Raw genomic sequence first — 6,760 nt, 5'->3', positions numbered from 1 at the left:
ATATATCAATATGGGTGTCTATTTATAGAGGGGGAAAAAATAGAGTCGTTGGTAATTTTTTTTTTTTATTTGTATTTTGTAAAATATATCCGTTGCAAAATTACAACGGATATATTTAAAACAGTGCACACGTGTCAAGCAGCGGCTGGACCAAGTGGCCACTCCCAGCCGCTGATTTCTATTTTTTTTCTGAGCTTCAACAGCAAAACGACGTCGTTTTGCACCATGAAACAGCAAAACGACGTCGTTTTGCTATAATACCAGTCCAAAATATTGGTGGGGCCCAAATTTATTCCATATATGTTCGACCAAGTCGTTTTTTAGCTGCAAATGAGTCTGTTGATCCTCAATCTCTGTTCTATGAGACAAGTATAAGCCGATATCCACAATACGATCAGTACGGTACTCGGTAGTGTCCTCATTAGCGTTCCCTCCAGCATTCATAAACTCATTGGTATTAACGTTATTTTGATACGTCTCTCGTTCATCTTCAACGATCATATTATGTATTATGATGCAGGCGAGCATGATATTGTGGAGTATGTCGGTATCCCACGCCAAAGACGGCTTTTTAATAATGGCAAAACGAGCTTTTTAATAATAATAATAATAATAATAACAACAACGATGATAATAATAATAATAACAACGATAATAATAATAATAATAACGATAATAATAATAATAATAACGATAATAATAAAAATAATAATAATAATAATAACGATAATAATAAAAACAATAATATTAATAATAATATTAATGATAATAATTAAAAATAATAATAACAATAATAATATTAATATTGGTATAAATAATAATAATAATAATATTGGTAATTATAGAGGGGATTTTTGAAGAGAAAAATATAGTAGAAAAAAATAAATTTTGAAAGTTGAAAAAAATATATCAATATGGGTGTCTATTTATAGAGGGGAAAAAATTAGAGTCGTTGGTAATTTTTTTTTTTTATTTGTATTTTGTAAAATATATCCGTTGCAAAATTACAACGGATATATTTAAAATAGTGCACACGTGTCAAGCAGCGGCTGGGCCAAGTGGCGCGCTCCCAGCCGCTGATTTCTATTTTTTTTTCTGAGCTTCAACAGCAAAACGACGTCGTTTTGCACCATGAAACAGCAAAACGACGTCGTTTTGCTATAATACCAGTCCAAAATATTGGTGGGGCCCACAGCGAATTAATTCATGGAAATGCTTGCTCCTGCAATCGAACCCATGACCACTCAACATGAACCATTAAAGGTTTGCCATTAAGCCACCACTTTATTTGTTTATTCATTGTGAACAATTAAATAGTTTATCCTTAAAGATGCCCTTAGTGCAAAAGAGAATCTCCAAACGCTGACTTGTAACAACTTTTACCTTTAACTTTTTCAAGTGATTTGTCTACCAGTAAAGTCATTTTCAAGCCCAATTTTTCTTTACTTTATACATTAAGCTACATAGTTAGGAATCTGCTTGAATTAATCAAATCAAAACATGATAAAAAAGACTGTTTTTTCGTGTCTAAATATTGAGTAATCTTTAAACTGACACAAACAAGAGTGGACTATGACAAATTGCAATTATTACATCTAATCCAAAGTAATTTCAATTCCTGACCCACTTCCGTTTTGACAAAATTTTCACACTGTCGATTGGAATTATGTAATGGTCACTGTCATTTTTTGCTTTATCTCACTAATTTGTTGACCTTTAATGCTTGATTTGTTTGTTGATCGGCCTTTACTTTTGCTTCATTATTATACATGCGTGTACATGGTTGCATCACTTGCACAGTTGCACATATGCTCAATAATTGGGTTGTTAATTTGCTACTTCATCCGTTCTATTAATATTGCAATAATGATGAAATTACGCATCCAAAATCACATTTTATATACTAAATATCTATAATTGTGTAAGAATAAAAATTATAAAAAGTTGAATTTGTGAAAGTATTTTTTTGAGACAAATCCAACAAGATTTCACATAACTATATTTTGCTTAACGTATAAATCATATTATTTGGTCAAACAAGGGTGATGAATAATTGAATAGTGCAAAAAGTCCATTATTGCAATATTAATCAAACGGAGGAATTATATAGTGTATACCGCGGGATGTTTAGTACATACTCTCATTGTCCCTAAAGTAAAGTCCCTTACTCATTTTTTAAGTTGATACCTTTGGTTGAGTGGATTGATCGATAAGAGATAAAAGTGATGAGATTTAACCATTTTAAGTATTTATGTGAGCTAAGAGCCTAAGAGTAGTGATGTGATCCCCATGAAAAAAAAAGGACGGAGATAGTCTTTCAAAACATCCACTTTTGGTATATATGGAGCAAACATTTAGGGATAGATGGAGTAATTATAAGAATTTGAGGTGGGATCGGTGGGATCGATAGAGATTGAAAATTAATTGTTAGAGGTATTTGTAAATATCTCAATATCTTAGAGGAGTGTTTGATATGTGGCAGTTTAGGGTAGGAATGGGACTGTTAATCTCAATTAGAAGGAATGAACTCCTATATTTGTTTCTTTAGTTTAGGAATAGTGGTTGGGAATAGGCTTGAGAATATATGTCCTCTAATCCCAACCCCAGAAGCATTGTTATTAAAATCGCAATTTGAATCATAGAATTTCACAATTCTACAATCCTGGTCCACCAAAATGATTTGAATAGTAGTCAAAATTGTTCCCTACTAGAATCAGTGGTAAGATTCTAAGGATCACACCAATCTTGCTAATCCTGCACCAATTCTAAGGATTCTAGCTATTTCTATATATGAAAATAATAATTATTGATTTTCTAAAAATTCATAACTTTAATTTTAATTGTGAAGTTGAAATTAGGCTTATAATATACCATTAATTGGAAAGAACTTGAACTCTACTTTTTTATCCAATTGGTTTTACACCTATATCATTTTTTTAATTTATGTTATGGCTTAAAGAGTACAACAGTGTCAAAAATTTAAACCTAATTTCTAGTCAATTGCTCATAAATTTTCAATAATCGAAATTAAGCTTATGAAATACCAATCTAAAGCTCTTTCAAAATGTTATCTAACCATTTTAATTTCACCAACCAACAACATAGATTCAAGAGTCTTATTAGCTAATCTTTAAATATATATATATATATATATATATATATATATATATATATATATATATATGTTTATATATGTTGTGGTTGTCATTCTTTAATTATCTCTTTGAACCGAACAATTTGATAATTAGTATTCCATAATCATTGGATTTTGTATTAAGGAAAAGAATATGTCAACAACGTTATTAATTGTCTTGTACTCGTGTGATTAACCTACAAGAATAGAGAATGTGTACTATTATCTTTTTTTTTAGTGTACTATTTGAAATATGGGCGTGTATACTTCTAAAACTATTTTAAGTATTTTTTTTGTTGTTGTCGGTATTATGTTAGAAACACTATATATTATTAGCATTATTATTGCTTGTAAATTATGTATTTAGTTATTTACTACTTGTAACATTCATTTTGAATTTTGTGGAAGCAAACATACAACATAATCCTACGATTCAATTATACACCACTAAGCACTCACCGATCTAAGGTAGAATCTATATTTTTATATTAAAAAGCGTTCCTAAAAACATTTATGTGTCATGTTGAATTTCATTTTATTATTTACCTTGTCAAGAAGGGAGGATAATGGAAATTGGGAGAGTTCAAATGTCATTAATGAAAGTTAATACGAGAAGTTTTAGCAAAGATATTTTAGTAAACTTATACTCCATAATGATAAATATAATGTAATGATAAATATATATATTTTGATCAATTATTTTTTGGCCGAAACTCGAAAGAGTCAAAATTAAGTTAATAATAATGTAGACAAAATTTGAAATTAAGCTTTGGTACATACCACCCATAATAAATTAACACGCTAGTTAGCATTATTTTTTGTTAATAAATTAACATACGAATTGAGGTACGTACGTGTACTCAGAAATTTATTATGCGTGTAGAAACATGCTAGGATTTACTTAATTGATTCCAAGTATGTGTCATGTTAGGAATTGGTTGGAATGGTTGAATTGAAACGAGATTGGTGATTTGAATTGGATTGATCGAATTGAGAATGGTTTTGGTGAATTATTTGTAAAGCATTATTGGTTGAAATAAATTATTTATTGAAATTGGTGATATTGGAATATTGTCATTGAACCATATTTTTATTATTGGCACGTTTGAAGGTTTATTAATTAAACTAAATGTTTAATTTGGTTTGGAATATTGAAAAAGAATTTTATTATGGTTCATATAATTTTTATTAATGCTATAAACATGAGGAACGAGGAATAAATTAAATTTTGGTGCCTTAGTGCACTTAAGGTGTTTCTAACACCGATGGATAGGAATTATGGCGCATTATGCGTTTAAGGTGTCTTTTACACCGATATAGATTAAAAAGGGTTCAACATTAAATATTATGTGGTCACTAATTATTCAAGAATTAAATTGGTATGCTTGATTGTTTGAATAATTATAATGATTGATTGTGTTGTGTTTTGAGAGTCATCACCAAGTCTAATAATATGTAAAAAAACGTAAAGTGAAAGAGATTACGCACCAAAACTCTTGGAACGTATATATCTTGAGTATGAACATATGGGGGGAGTTATGCGACTTTATGTTTGACCATAACTTCTAGTGTGGGGTATAGGACACTGTACTTTCCATTTTATTATGCGCAGGAATTCCGCCACTTACGAGTAGTTCTTTTATACAGGCCCGGTTAGCTCCCGTGTTAGTACCCCTTTATTGGGGCAAGTTAGGGGGAAACCCGTTCAATGCGTAATCAAGCTAAATAAATTATTTAATTATTTAATTGTAGAGTCATGTTGTATGATTGTAAACAGGTGCAACAAGGTAAGTTATATGATGATAGGATGAAAGCATGTTAGTGTGATTTAGTTACGCTTATGTACTCAGTTTTGCTGATTGTGTGTTTGTATGTTTGTTTGGCCTTGTCTTTACTTTAACCCTAGTGGGGACAATTAAAGAGGAGCTTTTCAGCTGATGAAACATATTCATGATGGGCATGAGTGAAGAGCGAAGCATGCTTAGTTTCCATAAGACTATAATGTGATTTATTGTTTTATTTATTATATTATATTATGCTTGTGAGACTAACGCAAAAGTTTTAAGTTTTATTGGTTTTACTAAGGGCCTACAATGGTTCCAAGTTGTAGGTTGACTTTGTTTGATGTTAGATTGACTTTACTTTTGTCTTAATTGACTTTATAGTTGACTTGTTTTGAATGTTTTTAAAAAGAGTCTTTCGCTATGTGTCTTTGATAATTGCCTTAGCCGATTTCACGGTGGTGGTAATATCTCCGATTTTCCTATTTAGAGTTTTGAAAAGAACAAAACGGGTATTTTAAAGGAAAGAAATTTCTAAGGTGTTACAAAGCAAATTTTCCAAAATATTGTCATTACCAGTCAACGTATTATTATCTTCTAGTATTATTAAAGTCTCTCTCACCACACTTTCCACTAGCCACCCTCTCTATTTGACACAATATATGTACCCTATGACATTTCAATAGTCTAAATCAAGCAAAAAATTCTATCATGATAACAGATTATTGTCAATCAAAGACAAAAAAAAAAATGTGAAATTCCACAAAATGATAAGAAAGTACCAACAAAATAATTCAAATCAAACAACATGATAGTGAACTATGCACCCACCAATACCCTAGAACCCTACAATTCATTTTTGCTCAATGCTCAATAATAGGCAATAAAACTGTAAAGTTAGTCATTAATTACCTTTTTGTCTTGAGCAAAGTGATTGATGTTGGGCTGAAAAAAATATCCCATTATCACGCTCACAAATTTAGCCACGTCTAAAAAAAACTTTTTTTTTTAAAAGCATTTTACCTTTTCTTTAGCATCACCTTTGATTAATTGTGTATTTATTTACCTAAATTAGTGTGGAAATTCCAAGAGCCTAGGAAAACGAGATAGTGGAATTTTTTGTTTTGTATTCCCCACAAACATGCTTGGTAAATTAGGTTGAACCGAGAACAGAATTTCAACATTACTGCTATGCACGTCTTGTAAAGGGAAAACAAATAGTTCTACTTGCTACCACCCAGTAATAAAGTTGATGTTGTCTATTTTTGACTTGTAAATCCAATTTAGTCATCCGCTTCATACTTCATACGTTCTTTTTTAATTGTAATGTCATACAGAGTAAACTCTTCTATACTTTTACGATTAATACGTTAACAATACAAGCAATAATTTTGGGGAGGAAGTATAGTTTTTTTTTTTTTTTTTTTTTTAATGGACGGAAATGGCCGGTGTAGCTTTAAAAAAAATGGAGGGAATATTAAGTATTAATGATTAAAAACTTGATATTTAGAAATTATAAAGTAAAATGATTCTAACATTCGTAGAACCATGCTTAATTTTATGTATAAGTATAAAACATCAATATTGCTCAAAGTAAGGTACTATGTGATCAAATTGAATGGTATAAAAATCAAATCGGAGCAATTATTATAAACGGTTTTTTCACCAAATACCCCTGAGTTATAACGTTATTCATCATATACCTATGAAAAATTCAAATTCACCATATACCCATAAGTTTTACGAAATTTTCACCAACTGCCCTTAATGGCAAACGTCGTTAACTCCGTTAGTCATTACGGTTAATTATTCTATGTGACAACCTATGCTTGTTCTTATTTAAATT

The sequence above is a fragment of the Chenopodium quinoa genome, unplaced genomic scaffold, assembly GCF_001683475.1.
Source record: "Chenopodium quinoa cultivar QQ74 unplaced genomic scaffold, ASM168347v1, whole genome shotgun sequence".
Taxonomy (NCBI): Eukaryota; Viridiplantae; Streptophyta; class Magnoliopsida; order Caryophyllales; family Amaranthaceae; genus Chenopodium; species Chenopodium quinoa.
This window is presented reverse-complemented; position numbering follows the sequence as displayed.